Below are 26,728 nucleotides of genomic sequence, written 5' to 3'. Positions count from 1 at the left end.
TGGCTGACTCATATAGATCTCATCATGGAGATCTCCGTGAAGAAAAGTAGTCTTCACATCCATCTGACATAAATCCATGTCGTCATGAGCAACAAGAGCTAACACTGCTCTCAAAGTAGTCATCTTGACTACAAGGGAAAAGATCTCATCAAAGTCAATGCCCTTCTCCTGCTTAAATCCCTTGGCAACCAATCTGGCCTTATACCTCGGTAAAGCATTTGAATCCACTTTGACTTTGTAAACCCACTTGCATGGCAAAACCTTTCTGCCTGCAGGTAGCTGCACCAAGTCCCATGTATCATTTTGAAGTAGGGAGTCCATTTCTGACTGCATGGCTTTCTCCCACTTCTTTTTCTCTGTTCTTCCCATAGCTTCCTTGAAGCTGGAAGGCTCACCACAATCTGTCAGCATGATAAAATCAGCCACATTATTGGCTCCTGGAACAAACCTGGCAGGAGGCTGTTGTACACGGGTGTTCCTCCTAACAAAATGTTTCGGATTAGTAGGCTGCTGTCCAGCCTGTTCGTCATGCATGACGGGTGGCTGTACCACCATATTTGGCTATTCTACAGCCCCATCTGCTGGCATATCCAGTGGTGCATCATTGGCAAAATTATCTGGCTGATTTTCAGCCTGTATACCCTCTTGAACAGGGTTATCTGCAGCAGCTTGCTGCTGCATATAAATGGGCATTCTTTGCTGTCCAACATCATCATAAATAACCCTCCTGTATTTCACAGGTTGCACGGGTTCCTTGTGTACACTATACTCTTTAAAGATGACATCATTGCTGCGTATAATCTTCCGTTTAACGGGATCCCATAACCTGTACCCCATTTCACCTTCATCACCATAACCCATAAAGATGCATCTGATAGACTTTGGCTCCAGTTTGGTGCGTAGTTCTTTGCGTACATGAGCAAAGCACTCACAGCCAAATACACGTAAGTGCTTATATGAAGGTGGCTTGCTAGACCACACCTCCTCTGGCACTTTCAACTCCAAAGCCTTGTTTGGCGACCTGTTAATAATGTGAACTGCTGTTTGCACGGCTTCTGCCCAAAAGCCATGGGGTAATGCAGCATAAGACAACATACATCGAACCTTCTCCTGAATAGTTCGATTCATCCGCTCACTTGCACCATTTTGAGATGCATTATGAGGGGTTGTGAGTTCCTGTTTGATGCCCTTAGCTTCGCAAAACTGCACAAAAGCATGTCACACATACCCACCCCCATTATCGGATCTGAGGCATTTCAGCCTACGACCTGTCCGATTCTCAACCTGAGCGACAAACTTCTTGAAAGCATCTAAGGCATCACCCTTATGCTTCAAGAAATAGACCCACACTTTGCGTGTGGCATCATCAATGAAAGTAATAAGATATTTTGCACCCCCTAGTGATAACTGTGGCATCTCACACAAATCAGTGTGCACTAGATCAAGTGGTGCTCTATTCTGGGGAGTTCTCCTCTTATGAGGAGTCACAGAATGCTTGCCAAATATGCAATGATCACAAGTAGGCAAATCTAAAAAAGAGAGAGACGGCAGATAACCCAAACGTGATAGTTCTTGCATTCCTTTAACAAACATGTGTCCCAACCGGCTATGCCACAATGAAACCTTTGGCAGCTCGGTTATGGCAACAACATGATTACCCACACTGGAAACATAAAGAGGGTACAAGGTATCACTCTTAAAACCCTCAGCCACTACAGCCTGGCCATCAGTAATCACCCATTTGGAATCCCCAAATGTGGTGTGGTAACCACTGTCATCCAATAAGCTAGTGCTAATCAGATTTTTCTTGATTTGCGGCACATGGCGGACACCATCAAGCATAAATATGCGTCCATCAGGGAATACTATCTGTAAACTGCCAATCCCTGCAATCTGACATGCATAGTTGTTCCCAAGATGAACAACTCCATAAGTACCTGTGTAGGAAGTAAACCACTCCCTATGAGGAGTAACATGAAAAGAAGCACCTGAGTCCAAGAGCCAGGTGTGCATGTCATGGCCATCAATAACCAAAGCATGTGCTATTACAGCAGAAGAGCATAAAACATCATGTATGTCACTGTCACTGTCCTCTGCTGCAACATTCACTACATCCAAGTCATCTACCTTTGCTTCTATTGCCTGCATCCTTTGTTTCAGCCTTCTTGGCTTTCTGATCTCATATGAACTTGAAGCACTTAGACTTCACATGTCCCTTCTTGCCACAATAAAAGCATTCAATATCCTTTTTGCCACGGGACTGACTGCGGGATTTGGACTTACTAGCAGATCTCGCCTTCTGCTGAGTCCTGCCTCTATCCTGTACCTGCAAGGCATTTGAAGACTTGCTGCTCGCATTATTCTTCCTGCTCATCTCCTCCATAAGGAGAGAGCTCTCTACATCAGCATACATAAGAGTGACATTCGAATTTGACAGGGTGGTCTTGAAAGTGTCCCAACTCTCAGGGAGGGTACACAGCAAGAAAGTAGCCTTAAACTCCTCATCAAGGTTCAATCCCTGTGCAATAAGCTGTGTAAAGATGGCATTGAACTCACTCAACTGTGAGGTCATAGCTGTACCTTCCTTCATGCGAAGATCAACCAGCTTCTTCAACCAATAAACCTTACTGGCTGAGCTCTTTTGGGCATACAGCTCTACTAGCCTCTGCCATAGGCCATAAGAGGTCTTTTCAGCCTGAACATTGAACACAAGAGTATCAGAAATAGTGAGCATGATAGCTGCCCTTGCGGACAAATCAAGCTCTTCCCAGTCATCAGCTGCCATGTCAGATGGCTTGACACCCTTCACCCTTATGGGCTTAGAAATCTTCTTTAACAGAAGTACATTCAAGCACTGTTCTGCCCATAATGCATAATTGTGTGCTCCTTCCAGTTTCTTTATGTTCAGAATTGAAGATTCGCTTCCCCCTGATGCCATATCAGATAAGGAAAGTATCTGACTCCCTGGAAGTAAAAAAGACTGAATAAAAATTCTGATTTCTAAAAAAAACTGCTCTATCAAGAGCCAGAAGCACTCAGAATAGTGCTGTTTTTACTGTCAAAAGAATCTGCAGCAAAACAGTAAATGTCCCTGCAATCACTGTACCTTCTGACACACTGTACCGTGCTCAAATAGGCATAAACAGTAAATCCAGAATGCTGCAGCTGTTCCACAAGTGCTTTAACAGTGCATCATCAGCTGACAAAACACAAAACACTGCTGTAAACACTACTGTACTGGCTGTACTGATCACTTCTCCCACCTCAGATGAGGTATTGCATTGAGTTAATATGCATAAACCACTTGGCATACACTATTTTGTTCACCAAAAAAAAATCAGACACTTCAGCCTGTCACAAACCTACAACAGAAAAATGGGACAAATCCCAAGCAATCACCCTTCTGCCAAGGGGATAAAAGGCATCTGAAGATCTCTGACAGTAAACCAAGTGCTCTCAAGCAAAATCTGAGAAAAAGCCCTTTGATCTGACACAATACGATTTAAAATCCCAAACGGTAAATCCCATGCCCCTTCCATAAAAAGCTTTACTTTTGCCCTTTCATATGTCTTAAATAGACCTATATGTCTAGCCATAGAAGAGGAGTGCATCTGCTGCATGACCAACAACAGTCGATAGGTGGAGTTCAGTTTGTAGTTGGGATGGTCTTCACAAGAGGGCTTTCTAGGACCTGGAATATGACAACAACTTAGATGCTTCATAGACCTTCAAAAGTATCTCCTTACTTTTGTGGAAGAATCTCATAAACATGTGATTAAAATACCTAGTAATCTCTCCAAGAGCTCTCACTCAATGACAACCTAGAACAATGTCCATATCCAAAGGAAATACTGATAAAGTTCGAGTAGCTTGACAATGGCACCTAATGATAAAGTGCTCGCCATATGGTCTTCACAAGAGGGCCTTCTATGACCTGGAATATGACAACAACTTAGATGTTTCATAGCCCTTCAAAAGTATCTCCTTACTTTTGTGGAAGAATCTCATAAACATGTGATTCAAATACCTAGTATTCTCTCCAGGAGCTCTCACTCATTGACAACCTAGAACAATGTCCATATCCAAAGCAAATACTGATAAAGTTTGAGTAGCTTGACAACGGCACCTAATGATAAAGTGCTCGCCATATGGTCTTCACAAGAGGGCTTTACAGGACCTAGAATATGACAACAACTTAGATACTTCATAGCCCTTCAAAAGTATCTCCTTACTTTTGTGGAAGAATCTCATAAACATGTGATTAAAATACCTAGTAATCTCTCCAAGTGCTCTCACTCATTACGACAACCTAGAACAATGTCTATATCCAAAGCAAATACTGATAAAGTTTGAGTAGCTTGACAATGGCACCTAATGATAAAGTGCTCTCCATAGGCCACTTGTACTTGCACGCCATGATCAATCTCTATAGGATGTAATCTAGCTGCTTGGACAGAGTTGGAATTTATGAAGTTGTGGGTGCTCCCATTGTCAACCAAGATATGGACATGTCTGCCATTGATTTCCCCTTTTAACCAGAGTGTTTAGGTTCTTTGAGCTCCATGAATGCCTCAGGAGAGATGTTGTAGAGCTCGGATTGGGTGTCCCAAAATAGGTTATCATCATCCACACAAGAGTCGCCCTAAGGTTCCCTACCATCATCGATAAATCATCAAGAGTTTCCACATTTCATAACTGGTGTACTCTTGGGCAATTGGACTGGCAGTCACCATTTATTTTGGTGGTCTCTTGTTTGGATTAATGAGTACCCACATCATTATCCTAGACATCATTGTCACAATCATGAATCTGGTATTGGAATATCAGAAGGTACACCATCATCAATCTCAAATATCATGCTAACCTTTGCCCCTCTCTCTACCTCCCCCACCATCTCCTCTCTCCCTCTCCCTCTACTCTCTCTCTCTCTCTCTCTCTCTCTCTCTCTCTCTCTCTATGTCAAGCTCTCCAGCAAGATAAACCCCCTATCTCTCTGCCTCCACCCCCTCCTCCCTCTCTCCTCTCTCTCTCTCTCTCTCTCTCTCTCTCTCTCTCTCTCTCTCTCTCTCTCTCTCTCTCTCCACTCTCCCCTCTCCCTCTACTTGTGTGTGTGTGTGTGTGCATGCGTGCGTGCGTGCATGTGTGTGTGTGTGTGTGTGTGTGTGTGTGTGTGTGTGTGTGTGTGTGTGTGTGTGGATATATATAAAAAATCACAATTTTTTATATATATTCTTTTACATATGGAATTTATGATAACTCACAATATCTAGAGGGAATAGCACTAATGATAACTTAAACCAAGAAAAAATGTGGCATAATAACTAGTTTTGTATGTGTGCATATGTATGTGCCAATTTAAGCAATATGGGGGATAGTCCACACCCAATTGTGACATAAGTTAACAAAATCCCATTTTCTGGTAGAACTAATCAAGGAGTGTGTTCCACATCCTTGATTGAATTCAAAAGAAAATCATATGTGGTTATGATATATGGTTATCCTAAGAATTTACAAAAGAAATGAATTACTAAAAATGAACTCATAAGAATAGGATAGCAATGAGGGTTAACTTGGTACAGAAGTAAGGATAAACCAAAACATAGGAGGCATAAATTAATTGCATAGTGAAATATTAATATGAGTGTAAAAAAATAGTAAATGAAAATATAGAAAGAATTCAATTTACATCAAAAATATATAAGGAATTTTTATGATAAATTGGTTAAGTTTTAAAGTCAACTTAATTTATCATTTAATAAGAAATTTATAAGGAATTACTTTAAGAAAAAAAATTTACTTTAGGAGAAAAGATTTAGACAAGAAAAAACATTAAATAAAAATTTAAAAAATGAGTAAGGAACCTGAAAAATAAATGAACAAATTACACCTATACACATAAATATAAATATATAATTTTTAACTACCAAGACAAATATAATAGTATATAAAGTTTACATAAGGGACAATTTAAAAAAATTAGTGATAGAATAATAGAAAATCGAGTGTGAGTATATCTATCCAAATATACAAATATATGGGGGTGGGGGGGGATTACAAATAAATACAAGCCTATGAGGAGGAGTTAGAATAATGGGGGAGTAATTATAGGTGGAGTAATTAAAAACGTAAAAAAGAGAGGTAGTAAGCAAATAAAGGGCAAGCATAAGTATTAAGTAAAAAAAGGGGGGGAAATCAACACTATATAACAAGTAATAATAGTAACCAAAAATAGTGCGACCAAAGGCACGCCCAGACGAAGCCAACCCAAGAGCGAGCCCGGTGCAGGATACCATGAGTGACACTAAAGAGAGCAAAGCTAATGGAATGAAGGAGGCAAGCAGTGACCAAATAAATGTAACCAAGGATGTGCAACTGCATACGCCATGAGCCGCTAAAACATTAGAATGAGCAATGAAGTGTGTCCATGCACCAAGCGAAGAGAGCACTACTACCAAGGGGAAGCGCAAGTACTCTAGAGCAACACAAGTAGTAAGGAATTAACAGATCCAAGGCTAAATGGTTGCAAGGTGCCAGCCATTAATATACGCTAGGTAGCGAATGGCAAGGAGGTAAAGACCCAGGGAAGATAGAAAAATAGACAGGCTTATGCAAGAGCAGCATAGTGGATGGGAAGATAGAAGGGTAGTCCAGTACAAGAATTACCACAAAATTTCTCAAAGCACTTTGGGAATATATCACACTAAACCAATGCTGTCTCACTAAGAAACCGAAAGCAAAAAGGAGATCAACCGTCCGAGCAATGTGTCCAAAAAATTGAACACAATAAAATGAGCACCAAGCTAAGCTCTAAGCGTACGTATAAAGGGATTAGTAATCTTATACCTTGTTAGAACACAGGGGCCAGAGAGGAGGAAGAAGTAAAAGGAAGTAACATGAGAGGGGGAGTCAATTGTTAGAGCGATGTAGAGGAGACCATGCAACCCGACAAGCCAAACAAATGAGCCTTGAAAAGCAAGCAAAAGAAAGGAAGGGAGGGAGCTGGTGAAATTTTTGAGTACAAAGGAAGAGGAGTTCCTAGAGCAACAACAGAGAGCCAGAAACACGAAGCGAGAAGGGTCATAAAATTGAATAAGATGGGGAAGCGAGAAGGGTCATAGAACACAGCGAGAGAGAGAGAGAGAGAGAGAGAGAGAGAGAGAGAGAGAGAGAGAGAGAGAGAGAGAGAGAGAGAGGGGAGAAAGTGTACAAATGAACGTGATATGGAGAGTTGGGAAATTCCCAACCCTCCAAATCACATTCATTTGTACACCCTCACACACACACACACACAAACTCACACACACACACACACACACATTTTTCTCAATAAAATTTCACTCACACACACACACACACACACACTCTCTCTCTCTCTCTTCTTGTCTCGCAGATATACTAACACTTTTGTCCTACACAACCTCCCTCAAAAATTTTTTGAGGTTGAAATCATGGTGTGTGCACACACACACATAGACATACTTTAATTTTTGTCTTAATTAGGTAATTTTGTTATATTTATTGGCATAAATATTCCCCCTTTTTAAAATCAAAATCACTGTAGAGTTTAACCTTGTTATAAATAATGTCATTTATATTATTAATATCTCTTGTATTAACTTAGGTGTAATTTCTTTTATAAGCGCCTACCCATCTTAAAAGGTAATTATCTGATGTTGTCTATGGCATACGGGCCCTTGGTGGGTAAATATTGCCTATGGCCGGTCTATACGGGTGAAAAAATGGGGAACATACTATAGTAATTTTCCACATAGACACACACACACACAACTTTATAATTAATTTGCTTTTTATTAACTTAGCTTAAATTCCCCTCAACTTTTTTACTTATATATATATATATATATATACCTTCCTTTCGTTTTCTTGCTCTTCAAGGCTCATTTGTTTTGCTTGTCGAGTTGCATGGTCTCCTCTACATCGCTCTGACAGTTGAGTCCCCCTCTCGTGGTACTTCCTATTACTTCTTCCTCCTCTCTGGCCCCTGTGTTCTAACAACTTATAAGACTACTAATCCCTTTATACGTATGCTTAGAGCTTAGCTTGGTGCTCATTTTACTGCTTCAATTTTTTGAACACGTTGCTCAGACGGTTGATCTCCTTTTTGATTTTGGTTTCTTACTGAGACAACAACGCTGCTCTTGCATAAGCCTGTCTATTTTATGGGGAATAGATTTTTTCGGGCCCCTGCCCATGACTGCCCGCAAAAAGAAGTATCTTTTGGTAGCCACTCAGTATGTCACTAAGTGGGCTGAAGCTATCACCCTCCCCGCTGCAAATGGTAAGGGAGTTTCAAATTTCATATTTTAACGTACCTGCACAAGGTTTAGGACACCCATGGAAATAGTATCTAACCATGGGAGTCCATTCTAAAATGAAGCAGTGGAGTTGCTCATGGATCGCATGGGTATTTATCATTGCACTTCTAGCATCTATTATCCAGCATCCATGAGACAAATAGAGCAGACCAATGGCCTCCTTTGTAAATCCATGGGAAAAATGGCCACAAGGTATAGGAGCCAGTGGGATCAGAAGGTCACTGAAGCCGTGTGGGCTTACAACATCACCCATAAAACATCTATAGGTCACACTCCTTTTGAGTTGGTGTACAGTACTGAGGCAGTTTTACCACTAGAGATAGAGATTCCGACCTTGAGATTGGCACAAGAATAGAGGATGATAGAAGATGAACATGTAGACGCCAAGTTGGTACAACTTGAGGAGTTAGATGAAACCAGATGCCTTGCACTACATCAAACGGAGATCCAAAAGAATCGACAAAAGGCCTGCTTGGATGCTAAGATTCGCAAGGGATGGGAAAGACACTTTGCTAAGGGGGATGTTGTGCTATGCTTTGATAATAGATTGGACCACCAAATGGATAAAAAGTTCCTCCCACTATGGACCGGTTCACACAAAGTCATCAAGGAACGTAGCAATGGGTCTGTACAAGTTCAGGAGCTGCATGAGCCATATGGCAAGAAGGTGATCAACAAGCATTATCTCAAGCCCTTCTTTGTGCATGATGGTCCCACGCATGGAAATGTTGTGCATTCCCTGCCTGGGGGGGGGGGACTGTTATGGATAAATTTGAACAAGGTAAAAGGCATAAATATGTGTGTGTGCTTGTATGTGTGGCAATAATAATAAAATATGGTGTGCATAGGGCCCAGGGTTGAGGTGGTAGGGCATGACCATGTGCCACCCTTCCATGTAAGAGGACCCATAGGTGTGTTGTACATAATCCATGGTAGAAATATTATAAAATGTTAAGGTGGCATGGTTCCTCCATGTGCCACCCCTCCACCTAGGCGGTCCCATGCCTGCATCTAGTGAGACATGGCCCAAGGACCATGGGAGAAGTAATATAAACTAGGTGGAGATGGATATTATATTGGATTATTCCCTCCATGTAGGATAGGCCCATGTGGGGGGGGTGTAGATAGTCCAAGAATGCAAGTTAAATAATGGGGAAAGTAGGATGAGGTGGCAAGATTCCTTGTGCCAACCCTCCACTTGTCCTCCTAGATGTTTGAACGTATTATAAAATTGAGAAGAGACCAAGGGAGTATCTTAGACTTGGGATATGGGGTTTGATTTATGTGAAAAAATGAGGCAAAGGGTTTTCGTACACAATTAAGAGTGTGTACCCACCTAACCCACATGGGAGATTCCTCCACACACACCATGCATGTGGGAGGATGCATTCATTGGGAGAGAATCCCCTCTCTTGGCTATAAAAGGAGGGGGCTATTCCTTGATGTGACACGCTCATTCTTGTAAAGCCACCTAGCTAGTACTTTAATTTCCCCCCATCCTTCCTTTCAAATAAAGCATGACTCTCTTCCCTTGATGTCTCCATCTCTACATTCCACCTCCCAAATCTATGCTTCATAAGTCAGAGACCTAGAAAACACTAGAGGAGAATAATTCCAAAATTATTACTCTTGGTTTCATAAAATGAGAGGTAGCTTGCAAAATCACTAAATCGACCTTTAGGTTCTCGGATTGCATTTATCCATTTCTTAACGGCTTAACCTTCTTTATATTGGCCAAAACCTTGCTGGATGTTCCTTCTATTTATTCGCAGCCATGCCTGCATGTTCCTTCTATTTAGGCACCGTTCCTTCATGTCCCGTATCCCTACTATAAGTTGTGCCACCTTCTTCTGTCGATTAGTAAGATACGTACTCTCCTCCAGATTACTCACTTGGATGTCACTTTTTCTTTTCAAAGGTAAAGCCCACTTGCGCAGGATACCTTTCTGTTCTACTTTGATCCTCTCCTTCTTGCCTTGCTAGTTGCCTCCATCGCTACCTTCACAACCATATTTGGAGACCTTATGCTCAACAAGTGGAGACCTTTGGCTTCTAGGTTCTTGATCTCTCTCTCTCTCTCTCTCTCTCTCTCTCTCTCTCTTCTCTCTATCTCTCTCTCTCTCTCTATATATATATATATATATACATATATATACATATACATATATATACATATACATATATATACATATACATATATATACATATACATATATATACATATATATATATATGTATATATATATATATATATATATATATATGTATCTCATATGTATATGTATATTTAAACAGGAGAAGGTCATCAAGGGGAGAAGAAAAAGAGGAACAAGAGGGAGGGAAGGGGAGGGTTAAGGTAGTTGGTTCTCTTTTGTTTTGACGGTTGAGCTACAAAAGAGCTTGAAAGAGAGAGAGAGAGAGAGAGAGAGAGAGAGAGAGAGAGACGTGTACAAATGAACGTGATTAGGAGGGTTGGGAAATTCCCAACCCTCCTAATCGCATTCTTTTGTACACTCTTTAAGGTATCTTGAAAAAGAGACAGAGAGACAGAGAAAGAACCACACAAAGGGAGGCAGGGAAACTCACAAGCACACATCTCTTCAGCCCCCTTATGAGTTCTTCCATGCCTCATTGCGAGGAGTATTTGGATCTCTCTTAATTTTAACTTTCCTTTTACTATTTCTGCTTTATAGGGCATTGGCTCTTTTTTGGAGCACTGCCCTATTGTAAAATTGTTGCTTCATAATATAATGTTCTTAGTTTCACCAAATAAGCACACACACACACACACACATAGCGAGAGAGATAGACAAACAGACAGAGAGAACTGAGAGATGTCCAGACAGAAAAATGAGAGAAGGATAACTAACAGAGAACTGAAAGAGACAAAGAGAGAGAGAGAGAGAGATGTACAAATCAAATCAATATTGAGGGTTTGGAAATTCCCAACCCTCAATATCGCTTTCATTTGTACACTATACAATGGTGTATAAAGAGAGATAGAGAGAGAGAGAGAGAGAGAGAGAGAGAGAGAGAGAGAGAGAGAGAGAGAGAGAAGGGGGGGGAGAACTGATAGAGAAATGAGAGATAGAGAGAAGTTAGGGACTTGCACACACACACACACACACACACACAATTGGGGGGGGGGAGCTTATAGAGAAATGAGAGAGAGAGAGAGAGAGAGAGAGAGAGAGAGAATTTAGGGACTGACACACACAGAGAGAGAGAGAGAGAGAGAGGCTGCTTGTGAGTCTAGAATATGGCAAACCCTTGCAGTGTGGAGGAGCAAAGGGAAGCTGGCTCTAGCCGAAGAGGAAGCAATTCGCATATGAGATGTGAGCACAATGGATGTTCAATGCCTATAGTACATTGCAATGCTAAAGAAGCAAATGTGTACTATTGCATCATCTACTACTGCTGCTATTGTTGCATCATCTACTGCTGCTGCTCTATTATTGCATCATCTGCTGCCATTGTTGCATCATCTACTGCTGCTACTACTATTGCATTATCTGCTGCTCTTGTTGCATCATCTACTATTGTTGCTACTACTATTGCATTATCTGCTACTACTACTATTGCATCACCTACTATTGTGTCATATGTTGCTGCTGCTACTATTGCATCATTCGTTTCTTTTAAAGAAAAAAATCTACAAGATTATCTATAATTGTTACTGCTTTAGCAACATCATCATCATCAAATAGTAAAGAGAATGGAGAGAGTAGATCAATGTATGAGAAGAGAGAGAGAGAGAGAGAGAGAGAGAGAGAGAGAGAGAGATGTACAAATGAAAGCGATATTGAGGGTTGGGAAATTCCCAACCCTCATTATCGCTTTCATTTGTACATTGTACAGTGGTGTGTAAAGAGAGAGAGAGAGAGAGAGAGAGAGAGAGAGAGAGAGAGAGAGAAGTTAGGGACTGACATAGAGAGAGAGCGGGGGGGGGAGAGGGGGGGGAGAACTGACAAATAAATTAGAGAAGGGTAATTCACACACACACACACACAGAACTAACAGAGTTGATGAACTCGCTTTTTGTTGATCTTGTGCAGCTGTAGCTTGTGTCCAGTACCTTAATCCTGATCTTGTTGTTTAGGTGGGGTTTGAGGTCATGTGAGATCCTCCATTTCTCGATCTAAAATTTTTGCCAAACTTTTAGTTTCTTCTTGAGACAAGCCCTGTGATATTTCTCCTTCTTGGGCCTGTCAACGAGGATCCCTTGGCCTTCTTGATATTTTTTCCCTTCTTCTTTGTGCTCTAGTTTCCCTACAGTGTTCTCTTTCTGCTTCTGCAATGGCCTCCTAAGTTTCTTTGTCTATCTGCTCATGGCGATGAATTCTACCCTCTGCTGTTTTGGCCTCTGCATCTTTCTTTGTATGCCTTTCTTCATCTCTTTTTCTTCTTGCTTCTTTGGTGTCAAGTGCTTCCTGATCTGCCTTAGCCTTTCTTTCCTCTTATGATTGCCTTGTATCCATTGATGTTGGCATAGGTCTGTTCCTTTGAATCGTAGGCTGGCTTGATTCTCCTATTTACTCTAGGTTTCGTTGTGGCCTTGGCTACCATGTTGAATTAAGCATCCATCAATACGTGCCAATCCATGGGTTATGGATCTTTCCATGATGATCATCACAAAATGAGTGATCTCTTCATGATAGTACTCGGCTCAATTAGAGACCGGCTTGTTCATCTTGTCCTACATGAAACATGCTATCTAAGTCAGGTGGCCATGGTGCCTCATTTGCAAGATCAAAGGAAGACATATTCCTAGCTTGATAAGCCCTAGCCTAGTTATCTCATGGAAATAAATTCCATTCTTGTGCTTCTTTTTGTCAATCTCCTCATTGATTAACTCACCTAAATCCTTTTTCAAATCTTTGGTCCTTCTGAAATTTTTGGCCATTGGTGGAAACCCAAGTGCTTTTGTAATTGCATTAAGTGTCACCTAAAGCTCCATCCAATCCGCTCCATGTCTATCTCTTATATATGTCGTGTAGGTGTTTTATTAGAGCTGATCCTTGACATTTGGCAGCCCAAATGAGGGCAATACGAATGGGTACTCAATGGTTCTAACATTCTCGTGCCTCCCTAGAGGAAAGATCCACACTTGTTAAGGAATTTATCAAGACCAGTCTTGGAGGGGTGCCAACATTACAAATAGAAAATGGCTATAGGATATATATAGTGTTGTAGTGTAAATCAATGATTTGTTCAATAATAAATAAAAAACATTGAATCACATCAACTCTTTGTTTACCTTCTTGTTATTCAGAATGAATGAGAATCTTTCTGCAACACTACCCTCTATCTCCACTTGAATGTCCTGGCATAATTGAGTGAGTATGCAGCATTGTTTGAGTGATATAATTCCCAATAAATTGTCATTCTCATTAATGGCGATATCCAATGCTTCATTCTCAGGACCAAAAGAGTTCAAATCTTGATCCATTGGAACCAATTGGTTTCCAATCATTCTACTATGTTTATAGTAAAATGTTAATATGAAATTTTGAGTGGCAATCATGTACTTCAGTTTAATGGAGTTATGCACAACCTCACAATATACTTGGTTGGATGTTATCATGTCCCAACCATAATCCAAGAACTCAGGAATTCTGTCAGCACCATTTTTAGAGAAAGAGAGCATCTTCTTGCAAATCTTGATAGAAAATATATTGAATAGATCTACAAAGACTGTTATTGGCATGCAAATAGTTATTTTGTTGATTCTACTAGCAATCCCTGGCCGTAAGGATCGTTGTACTTCTAAAAACAACCCAGCTCTATATGACTCTATTACAGCACCATGAGGAATTGGCCAATCAATGGTATTCCATGCTGGAAGAGCTACTTTCTTTAACACACCATGGGTGTTGTCTTTATCCAATAGTTGGTAAAAATGATCATAGAAAAGACTCCTAACTAAGCTCGTTGTGCTGCCAATCTACCTTGATATTGCAACTCTCCTATGGACCCATGTAGCACATCCATGAATCCTAAAATGCATTTGGTAGGCTGCCACTACTCATAAGATGAAGGATATATATCTGAAAATAAAAATAAAGACATTGAGATTTAGTAAATTCTCTAATTATGAAATAAAAATTTTCAATGAAGTCACTTACAATTTGGCCTGTGTTGTGGAAGATAAGTTGGATAATTCTCTCACAACACAAGCTCTCTATGCATGTACACATGTTGAACCAATATTTCCTTTATTGATTTCAACCCCTCCTTGGTTCTAAAATGTTTCACCCTACCCTTCCAAGATGCCAAAAAGAGTTACATTCCATTCTACACCATCTTTATAAATACACTCTTGTTCACCAAAAATTGAAAGAATATTATCCAACTTAACACTTTCACATCTTAAATCTCAAAAAAGAGAGATTGAAAAGCCAAAGAGCTCGCTATTGTACCTTGCTCCTCGATATTTTGATTAACAAAGCTTCTCAAAGAGCGAGGTTTAGTCAATGGTTTGCCATACCCATGAAAAACTTGCAAAAGCTAGTCTGCATCATTTTGATAAACACACAATTTTGCGCAAGCATAGATTAGTTTTAAAGAGACAGATTGACAAAGAAACGGGCTCACTTTTGTACCTTGGTCCTCGAGGTACTTTGAGTTCTAGTTTGCCGTCACCGCCCAAAACTCGGGAAAGAAACCCAATCCAAAGGTTGAAGGAATGTATACAAGGAGAAAACCGAGAGAGAGAGAGAGAGAGAGAGAGAGAGGGAGAGAGAGAGAGAGAGAGAGAGAGAGAGAGAGAGAGAGAGAGAGAGAGAGAGAGAGAGAGAGAGAGAGAGAGAGAGAGGGAGGGAGGGAGAGAGAGAGAGAGAGAGAGAGAGAGAGAGAGAGAGAGAGAGAGAGAGAGAGAGAGAGAGAGAGAGAGAGAGGGAAGAGTAATTTGGGAGGGGAGAGTAGTTTGGGGGGAAAGCACAGTTTAGATATGAATGGGACATTGTCAGGTAGTAGAAACGTGTCAGTAGCTTGACCAAAATTTTTTAATGTTTTTTATAGTTGTACATTAATAAAATATTCTTTCTTGCTTTGTCAATCCAGATACAACTCAAATTTTTTATAATTTTCCGACATTATGTTGGCTCTATGGCCATTGGTTGAGAGCTATTTTCATTTTGGCCAAAAGGCCCCAAAATGAGCTCCTTTTTTTCCTAATGTTTCAACCACCGCGCTAGTTTAGGACAGTCACAATTTCAATCACAGGCTGATTTAGGACACGTTTAGGACAATCAACCACCGGACTAGATTAGGACACGTTTAGGATAGTCAACCACCAGGTTGGTTTAGGGCACATTTAGGACAGTCACAATTTCAACCACCAGGATGGTTTAGGACACTATCACAATTTCAACCACCAAGCTGGTTTAGCTTAACGGTCTCAACTTCACATATTAGACAATAACAAGAATATTTCTTTTCATTTTTGAATTTCACAATTTCAATCACAATTTATGTCACTAACTACTTGTTGTTTGTCATGAACCACAACCGGCCATCCCGGTCTAGAAATAGTGGTATATGACCTGAATAGCAAGAAATTAAATTTAATGAATTTAAGTACTAAGAAACACAATAATTTCAATCATCGGTCTGGTCAATAACTAATGTTTGTTCAACCACACTCGTTCAAGACAATCACATAGCTGGTGATTGAGTTGAATCAGCCACGATTGCATAATGTTCCAACCACCGGGCTGGTTTACTAAAATAACAATATATTGCGAATTATATTTGTTGTTAATTTCTGCTCAACCACACCATTGGGCTAGACAACAACTAATGCCTATTCAACCACACTGGTTCAGGACAATCACATAACTGGCAATTGAGCTAAATGAACCTACGGTTGCATGATGTTCCAACCATTAGGCTGGTTTAGGACAATCACATTTAGTCCAAGCCTCTGGTTTAAGAAATGAAACAAGTAAACTATCCCAAAGCTCAATCAGAAACAACCACCGAGCTAGTTTAGGCACGACTGACCTGCATTGTATCTAGCATGTGTATGATGTGCTCCTCAAACACCTTGCATCCTGCCCGCTTCTTACATATGTCCTTTCTATTTGGAGAAACTCTGATATTTTTTGTGCCAAAACATCGTCACTATAGCAATGACTTTTGCACTTAAGCTGTCTCTCCTTTTCTTGTGTTCTATTGAATCCCATAGACTTCTCAGATCGGGATGATCGTGCATTGCTTCTACTCTACATTCAACCGTTGGAGCCACGCTGGTCCTTCTGATTGACAACATCTTCGACATTGTGCACCCAAGCCATTTCTCCTTTGTTTTAGGGGACACCAACATAGCTAATGTCGCCCTCTTTACAACTAGTTGATCTAAGATGTACACCTCTTTCACTTTCTATAGGCCATTTCTCAAGTTAGAGAGCATCGCCTCTTTGGCGTGCATCTCTCCCGAGGTGTTGGTAGAGTTGTTACTCTACAAACTTTAGGGTGTAGGCTAAAGCTTCTGAAGACTCGAGACTCGTAATCACCTGAATGGCCTGATGTTGCTGCCTCGAATGATCCCACAAATCGTGACACCACAACTCGTGTTCTTCGCTCCGATGGTAATGATCGAATGCGTGCATCTACAACCACTTCTTGCTGCTGCTTTGCAAGAAGTCTTCTTTCTTCTCGTTGTTTCTCCCTTCACAGATGTTGCAAAAGTGTCTTCCGTTGCCATTTCGATATCATGCCAATGCTTTCCTTGCCCCGCACTCTGTTCCTTGTGCCTTTACTTGGCTTTTCAACTTTCTTGTCTCGCAACCTCTGTCTACTTCTCCTATAAGCCATGGCGACTTGCCTGTTGCCATTGACACCATGGCCACGATCAGTCCATAATAGACCTAGAGAACCTAGCTGGTGAGGCAAGCAAAGAATGGGTCGCATTTCCACATCCTCGTTTACAGTGAAACTATGCATTTTTGTCAAAATTGCTTCCATGATAGCTCTCTCCTTTGGATCAATCCTGCATAGTGAGATTCAATTTCTCTAAATAGCCAACCAACATCAACAAAACAATCTGACTCTGGTGCCCATCCACCCTTGGGGTTTGTACGTGTATTTGTATTGGCATAATATTCTAGTGCTAACCATGGAAATGGCATTGGAGGAACATAAGCCGTGGGTCTTACGGATATCTACTTTTGGTCCAATGGAGGCTTCTTCCCCAATGAATAATCCCTACTCGGATAGACTCGGCATCCCTTGTGAAGTCCAACTTGTAGTTGGTTTCTTGTATATCAGTGTGCGCATAACTTTGTTCATGGACTGCTCTCAAACCATTGGCAATAGTAGCAGCAATCAACAAAGCATGGTGATAGAATAACCTTGCTTGCAACTTGGTGAGCAAAGAGTTCCAGTCAAAGTGAGGTTTTTCTCTTGTATGTATGGTCTTAACCCATATCACATATGTTCCACAACACTGTGGGAGACACATCAACATATGGTGCACACTTCCACCATTGCAAAATAAAGTGACGACCCAAATCTCTTGGGTGTGTGAGTGCCCCAATACTGGATAGGCAGCTCTATGGACTACCGTCATCGCTAGCTCATTCTTTAGTGCTAGATGAACGTGGGCATCACCTCTATTACTCCTCTTGCCAGCGTACCACAATGTTGGCCTAAGACCTTGGACACCCACAGCCTGTGTCCAGAATACCTTTTCTTCTCCTCCCTTGCCCACCAGTTCATGCAAGGTTAGCACTTGCAATGGAAAGTGAATTGTGTGAGAGCACATGTTGATGAATGCTGTACATAGTTATATTTGTGCTCTCCCTTTCGCTTGAGCTAGATTGGCATTTGCTTCTGGCCCACTAGCCATCTTGGTCATATGGACTAGGGCACTGCTGTTGCCTTTCCCACATCCCCTTTCTCCTTCATGTTTTTTCTTCAAGTAGAGATCTATGATGCCTTCCATTTAGACTTCTAGAGTGCAAGCTTCTCCTCTCCATTGATAGGCAAGGCGACATTGTTCATCTTTGCATATATTTCCCATAGACCCATAAGATCTCCCAACAATAGAGGGAAATATTGATCAGTTACTATCAATTTAACATTCGACCATGACATTTAGCCACACCTGGGCTAACCCATGTGGAGAAGGTCAAATGCTCGGGTTAGCATTTGATCATGTAAATATTTTGAGGTCGCATGGGCTCGAATTTCTTTGTCACTCCATCCTATAAAGTGTTTGATCGTTAACTTATGGACAAGCATCAGAACCTCAGTCTTCAACTGCTCTTGTATTACAATCAAGGATGGATGTAGTGATCTAGTGCACGCAACTATCATTTTGTAAGTGCTCATACTACTTCAAAATAAAGAACACACGAATTACACATGTAAATTTGCAATGCTAACATAAATTAAACCACTCACAAGCGACATGAAACACAACTAATTGTAATGTTCCAAAATAACTTTCACAAAAGTTCCCAACATCCTTAGAATAATAAATTACTAAATATGTTTGCTTTCTAAGGCAATGGAATATTATGTCAAGTAATTCACAGCTCACTCTATAATCCACTTCTATACCCGCTATCATAGAGCAAATTTCATAGAGTCACTATTGAGTGTCAACCTATTAGCTGGTGGAAGCTAGAACAAGAAACATATAACATCATCACATAGCCCAGATGATCTAGATTAGCTTTGTCAATCACAAATTTGGTTGGGAAGGGTGCTATTAGGATGAATGGACTGACAAACGAGGGATTTACTGACACCTACGTATATAAACAATACATAGATAGATATGATATATAAGAAGATTGAAGCATGGGGATTCAATTGGAAGATGTGAGCCATCACTTGGCTTTGATCTTTACTATGCTATTACAAACATCAGTCGAGGCGAGGTGATTCCGACTGACCGAAGTGGGTCATCTTCAGGCCTGATTGATACACAATCATGCATCTCTCTCTTTCCCTCTCTCTCTCTTTTACTCTCCCGCTCTCTCTTTTCCCCTCTCTCTCTCTCTCTCTCTCTCTCTCTCTCTTTTCATCTCTCTATCTCTCTTTCCCTCTTTCTTTTACCCTCCCTCTCTCTCTCTCTTTTCCTCTCTCCATATCTCTCTTTTTCCTCTCTCTCTCTCTCTCTCTCTCTCTCTCTCTCTCTCTCTCTCTCTCTCTCTCTCTCTCCCCTCTCCCTCCCTCCCTCCCTCCCTCTCTCTCTCTCTCTCTTTAGTGACATTGATTGCCCACGTGATTTGAAGCAAGTCATCTGTACCACATCCGATAATACGGGCTAAATTAGCAGCTGCTCCACTAGTGACTAAGGCTCTGTTCTAGGTAGTAACTTGCACAGTTTGGATTGTCCCAAGTTAGACTTGTCTCGCCATGACCAAAACACGATCATTAGAGCTGATATTGTCAAGTTGGAGACTGAGAGAACCTGGACTAGACCACATGAGCCCCTAGGGAAGAAGATGGCACACTACTAGAGCCATTTTCTTCATTTATCTCCAGATGAACTTATAGCCAGGCCAAGATACATGGACACACACCTATCTCATGGGCTACGTAGTATTATTGGCCAAATTCGAACCTCATCTCAGTTGAGGATAGAGATAGGGAGATACATCCACACAGCCCCTCAAGATTGGATATGTTAGTTATGCCAGTAGGAGGAGGAGACAGAGGAGCATTACGTATGTAGATGCACGGTATATTATGAAATCTGAGGAAGATACCACTGTCTATTCAGAGAGGGATTTGGCCCGCCGCTCCGTAGGGTGATGGAGTACAAAGATGAAAAATGCTTGGGTTTGTTTTAATCAGAGCTCAAGTGACATCATAGAGAGACTTTGTTGGGAGACAGACAACCGAGACTAGCCCCACCCAGACAAAGTACACTCAAAGACTTCTTCACTGCCAGCACCTCAGCTAGTTTTATGCCCTCCCCGCCATCAGAAACCCTGGTGCCACCACCACCTTATCACACACAGGCAGATTGCCACACTCTAGTGGTGTGATTTTGGACCAAGCCATCTCCATATCCAAGTCATGGAGGCCCAGGCCCCCAAGACCCTGCGCCCGGCACCCATATCTTCATCACATCCATGCCATCATTGCCAAACACCGAAAACATGTGGCACTGAGTTATGAGATCATAGAGTTGCCCATGATTAGGATTTTTAACATGAGAAGAGTGCAACCTTTCTATTGATTAGCTTTTTTCCTATGCTAATCAATTGGTACTTTTTAGTAATACTTGCTTGGTATTTCATTAGTTTTGGGTCACTTGCAGTCCCTTTGACTGTAAGAACCTTTTGTAGCTCTCAACTTTTAGCTTATTTATTTTGTTGTTCTCTTTGATGAGACAACACTAGTAGATGTATCAACTATTTTAGTCTCATAGGCCGTTTGGCCTTTTAGAGATGTTAATATCTATCTATCTATCTATCTATCTCTCTGTCTCTGTCTCTGTCTCTATCTCTATCTTTCCCTCTCTCTCTCTTTAACTCTCTAACATCCTACAGTTAGCCAAGCGAGGTGATTCCAATTGGTTGAGGTGGGCCATCCCCTAGCCCAACTGACTAACAAAGGAAAAAAACTCACACAGAGACGAAACAAAACAAACAAGCAAAACAAGGCGATAGATGTAGCTGTGGTGGTGGTGGGGGTGGGGTATTTTTATAAGATTTCGTAGGCAGTGACACCACGTGGTACCTCTCCTGACTGCATGGTGTCTTAATAGCCATGATTGGACATCCTTGCAAATTAGATCATCCTTGATGGAAAATGTGCTGCCCTATATAGGTCACTAAGTGGTGTCTCATGGCGCCGTTACAAAACCCGTGTGGTATAGGTGTGGCATTGTGGAGGGTCTCTCTTACCGCTTGGTATGGTACTATACCACATGATGTGGGAAGGCACATATTGCACGATATTTTGACAAACTGCACGGTATGTTCCCAGTCGACAGCTGGTGTGAAAAATTGTGTTTTTTTGCATTTAGGGCATTAGGCCTCTTTTTTAAATAAAAAACTACATATTTTACTTGAAAAACACATACTTTTTAAATCCTTGAGCCCTCTTATAAATCATTTTAATAAAGTTGAAATGGTGAAGATAGGGAGAAAAAACTTGGGATTCGATGGATGGAGGATGGATGTGTTTATACCCCAATAATGAGTGTAAAAGGAGCTCAAATTGGCTTCAATAGTGTGATGCCAAAAATTGATATATATTTTTAGCATTGGTATTGTTTTCTTCTATGTTTGATAAGAGTTTGAGTATCAAGTGATAGCCTAGCGGCTCTCATTTATTTCTATTTTCTAAGATATTGTATGGGATTGAGAGGATGAGTTCTGTATGAATGATACATACCTTGGTATGGGGTGAGAGTTGTTTGTGTATGGGATATTATGGGGTTTTTAGAAAATAGGAAGAGAGTCATATAAAGAGGTGGGATCATGTCCATGTGTTCCAATAATATAAGAGAGGCCACATGCCAAGCATGTGGAAGGCATGTGGAGGAGTGTGGAGTCAAGAGGAATCCTTCTAGAATCCCTATGTGGAATAAGGAGGATGTGGACATATGGAAAAGAGAGGGTCCCTATGGGATCCATGTGGGGAGACTCTTGACTTTCTCAATATTTTAAGAGTCTTGAGCATCTTTTGATGGGACACATGGCAAGAGTAGCCAAAAAGGACATGGATGGTGACATAAGGGCTTATGTGATTGATGGGGAAAGGAATCTACAGGCAGCAATTGTAAATGTGTGAAGGAGGGTGACAAAATCTCTATAAAAGGAGCCCTCCTCTCCCTTGTTCATCATCTCTTCCACCATTAGGCCTAATGTTGCTGTAGCTCTAGTCTCCTCAAGTCTCTTCCATGAGACTTCTCTCCCTCTTGTAGATATTCTCTTATGTAGACTCTTGAGTCCATCTCCCTCTAGTTCATTCTCTCTCTATGAGTAGTCTTGGAGCTTTCGCTCCCTCTTGTATGTATGAAACCTCTTCTTCTCCCTTGTGTTTGTAGTATTTTGAGTTGCATTGGAGTGGAGTCTCACTCTATTGATAATGAAGGTCACTTCAGGTTCTCTCTCTTGAGTGTCTCTTTCCTTTTCCATTGTTTTCTCTTCCAAAGTGCTCAAAAGTGTTGTCTATTCGGTTGCTCAATGCGCATACATGGTTTATCTATTTCCCAAGCCATAAAGGGAGCTCTTCCTTCCCTCCTAGGCAACCTCTATGGAACTTGGATTGTTGATGAAGTCTAAGCATGGAGGTAGTATTCTCCCAAGTCAGCACCACTAGAAGGAGTAGGTGTTTTTCATGACAGTTTGACCCCTTGTCTCAATATTTTGCTCATAACTTTTCACTCGATGGTCCAATTTGAATAAAACTTATATCAGCATGAAGCTCTCTTCAAGGAGAATCATCATATTCTTCAAGTATTGTATTAGATGTAGAACCAAAAATCTATGACTCTCTGTGTGTGGCTATTTCTTTTTTAGATAGTTTTTACCCCCGCCCAGTAAACTGCCCATATTTTTGTGACCGCTTCTCTATTTCTTACAAAACTTATATCAGAGCGCAGATCATTTCAAGATGCATCTCAATATGTAATTGAATATTTTATATCATGTCTTTGTTGAAATTCATGGGTCTCTATGTCTTATGACAGTTTAGAGAGTGTTTTGAGCTAAGTGTAAAGGTGTCTATGAAGGAGGTGCCATGTTTCCTCGGAACCTACCCATCCGACCCAATCAAACCACTCAAACTCCTTAATATATATCAGTTCATGTCATGTTGAGCCGCAAGATCTTCTTTCAACAACGTATCACTCTTCTCTTTGGCGCAAACCGCCGGCTTGTTGACATTATGGCCTCCGCTGATCTTTTCCTTCTCCCTATGCTTGAGTACAACATCACTTGGGATGTTACCATCTTCATTATCATATAAGGGAGGATAGTATGGTGTGGTATCTTGGTATAAAATCTTCTTTTTAATGTCCCTTTCCCAGTGATGAATATTTCTATCACTCAGTTCAAAAGCAGTAGGAAGTGAAGAGGTGCGTGAAGTTTATTACCCCCAACTTCATGTCACATCTTTTGGTGGAGACGCCGGGTACATTTGGTATTGGATTTATACCACCTTACTAAACAGTCTTGGGTGTACTTGATTGCATGTTATGCCTAGCATAGGCATGTGTTTTCTGATGTGATAAAGAAGATGACTGGAAGAACTCCGTTAGAAGAGATTGCAGCCCGTTTAAGAGAACTAGAAGATTGTGAAGGTGATGCTCAAGCTATTCGCACGGTCATTATGATCATATCCTTTATGTTTGCACTCTTGAATATGTTGGTGAATCGACAACACCGGCAGGAGGCACAATGATAGATTGGGAATTGTTTCATGCACTAGCAGCTTGGTGTGAAGAAGAGTTAAGTCTTTGGGTAGTTTTTGACTATAATAGTGGAGTGGTGATTCTCAATGCTTTCAACTTCTTTTGCTATGCAAATGATGAAGAGTACAATTCTTGAAGCTATTATGTGCACTTCCAACTGTGAGAAGGCTGATTCTTGAATGCATATATACACAATGTTTTCATGGTGCTGGTTGGTCACTTATTTTTGAATATTTTATTGAGGATCACATTGTGGAGGGTTTTTAACAAGTGGTTATGCATCTTAATATACTAAGGCTCTGTGAGATCTTGTTTGGGATATTATTTGGATCTTGGTGTTTCCCTTTTGTGTTTCATCATGATGAAGATTCCAGTGTTTCGAGAGACCCAAGGGGAAGACCCGGAGTCTTATCTTCAAGATTTTGTTCGAGGATGCCAGCTTTCTGGATGGTCCATGAAGGATCGGGTGGAGATTTTTCCTGATTTTCTTGAAGGTGTAGCCTTGACTTGGCATGAGGCCTTGTCGGACTCTACCAAGGAGGACTGGGACCAAGTGGTGGCTGCAATGAAGCAGAGATTTGGGGCAGTGGAGTCACCAAATGCTTTGATGTTGTAGTTGGACCGGTTCTATCAAGGAGAGGGTGAGATGGTCTCTGCGTTGGCAATCCGATATGAAACTTTATGGGACAAAGTATGAAAGAGTAGCTTTACAAGCTATGGCATCTGCATCATTAGTCCCTCAAAGTCTCATAGGGATGGAGCACTTAAAGATGAACAAATTTGTTATGGCTTTGGAGCCTCTTCTTCACTCAAAATTAATGAGTAAAGATCCAACAACATACGTGGAGGCACTTCACATTGTGACCAATAAAGAAGCTTCTCTAAAGATCGAATCCTCTTTTGTGTCTTCAACAGCTTCAACTTCTAAGGTGGAGGTAATGGGCACTCCTCAGGTACTAAAGTCCTCTGAGTTAGATCATAATATCTCCCAATTGATGGCAGAGTTTGTTAATTTAAAATTGCATTTGGTTAATGCACGACAACCTAGAGCACCAAAGAGTGAAGATAGGCCTCGAGATAAGAGTGGGGTCACTTGCTATGAATGTAATGAAAATGGTCACTATCGCCTCGAGTGTCCTAGATTGAGAAAGGAAGAAGAAAAACAAGTATCCTTGTTAGAAGCTTCTTCAGGGGATGAGGAAAGAGAGGTAATGATGGCTAAACGGGGGCATGGTAAATCAAAAGAAGAAGAAGAAAGCAAGGAAGAAGTAGAGGAGGAACATTAGGAAGAGGAATGCCGTATTAAGAAAAAGAGGGCATCTAGAAGGAGAATTAGCCAGTCAGACATTCCTTTAGGACAAGGCATTGGAAGCTATTGTTGAGGAACTGAAGGGAAAGCATGAAGTGAACACAAAATGAGAATTCTTGCTTATGGAATGAAGAAAGGTGAGGTCCTTATGTAGGCACCTCTTACATGATCACTGACATCATTGATGACCTCTGAGCTCCATAATTATCTCCTCAATCAGCTCCTAGATTCTCTCACTCATCCTATGTGGCATCTACCACCACCTAACAATGCTTATGGGCACCTAACTGTGCCTCTAGCACACACACATAGAAACCAAGGTGTGCCTGGGGCATACACCTTGAGATATCCCATCATACCCCCCCTCAAGGGAATGCCTTAGGCTATGTCAAGGATACATCTAGTCTTCATAGTTTCTCATGCCATCTCATGGTGGTCAAGGATAAATCTATGGCTAGGTTCTCATGCTAGCAAGGGGTTCCCAAGGGTGTGAGGTAAACAAAAGGGATACATAAGACCTTCCAATGGTTATCTCCCCTGCATGTACACAATGTCTGCAAGAGGTACCATGGAGAAAAAAACATACACATGGCCTACATCATATGGTGACCAGAGGTGTTTACAAAACACACAATAGCTTATTTCATTCATTTTGGAGGACTATCCAGGCTGAGTACCTTGACTCAACATAAAAAGAGAGATCTGAAGCATATATGGAGATGATTCAAAAAGCATAATCTTCATAGGATGCCTCATCTTGTGGAGGCACATCAACTAAAAGTAGATTGGCAGTCTCTGGCTTTGTAGTTGCTTCCTTTTTGGCCTTACAATACTTTTCATGGTGATTGTTTTTGCCACAATGTTTGCAAGGATTGATCTTGAAGCAATCTTTTGAGAGGTGATTAGTCTTCCACAATGTTTGCAAGATGAAAACTTGCCCTTCTGAATTTTTATGGCATAGGCTGTGTCATTGCCTCTCTGGAGTTCCATGTGCCTTTCTTCTTCTTGAAGAGCAGTAATAAGACCTTCAAGAGTAGGATTAGGAAGATTTTGCAAAGTGGTAACAACATGATCATAATCTTCAGGCATACTTTTGAGCAATACTACCATTGCATCATCTGTAGTGATTGGAGAGTTGATAGAAGCAAGTTGAGTCATGAGACTCCACATGTAATTGACATGGGCAGCCAAAGGAGTGCCACTAACCATCTTCAATTCAAAGAAAGCAATCTTAAGTGAAAATTTTGAGATGTGAGAGCTAGTACCAAAAATAATATCACGCTTCTGCCAAGCTTCAGAAGGAGACTCCAAATCAGAAATGTGATGAATATAGTCATCTCTTAAGGCAAGAGCAATGATGCCATAGGCTTTCTCCTCTCTAGCAGGATCTCTTGCTGGGTGTGTCAGAGCTAAGGATTCTCCAGCATTGGAGGCTGTCGAAGAAGAAGTTGAAGCAGGTTTGACAAGCCCCCAGAGGTTTTCCCTCATTAATGCAAACTTAACCTTCATCTGCCATGTGTGAAAGCCTTTACCATTGAACTTATCCATATTCAAGAATGTAGCCATGAGAGGGTCTAACACAAAATGGGCAGTGTCCACTCTCTTACAAGGCTAGAAAGAGTTGAAGGGCTTCAAAGTACAAGCATTTAGAGTAGCAAAGACTTGTAACCAAATTCCATACTACAAATCAATGATGCT

Source organism: Dipteris shenzhenensis, chromosome 16 (assembly GCF_047967505.1).
Source record: "Dipteris shenzhenensis isolate YYH24624 ecotype China chromosome 16, Dip_SZ_1.0, whole genome shotgun sequence".
In the NCBI taxonomy this organism is placed as follows: Eukaryota; Viridiplantae; Streptophyta; class Polypodiopsida; order Gleicheniales; family Dipteridaceae; genus Dipteris; species Dipteris shenzhenensis.
This window is presented reverse-complemented; position numbering follows the sequence as displayed.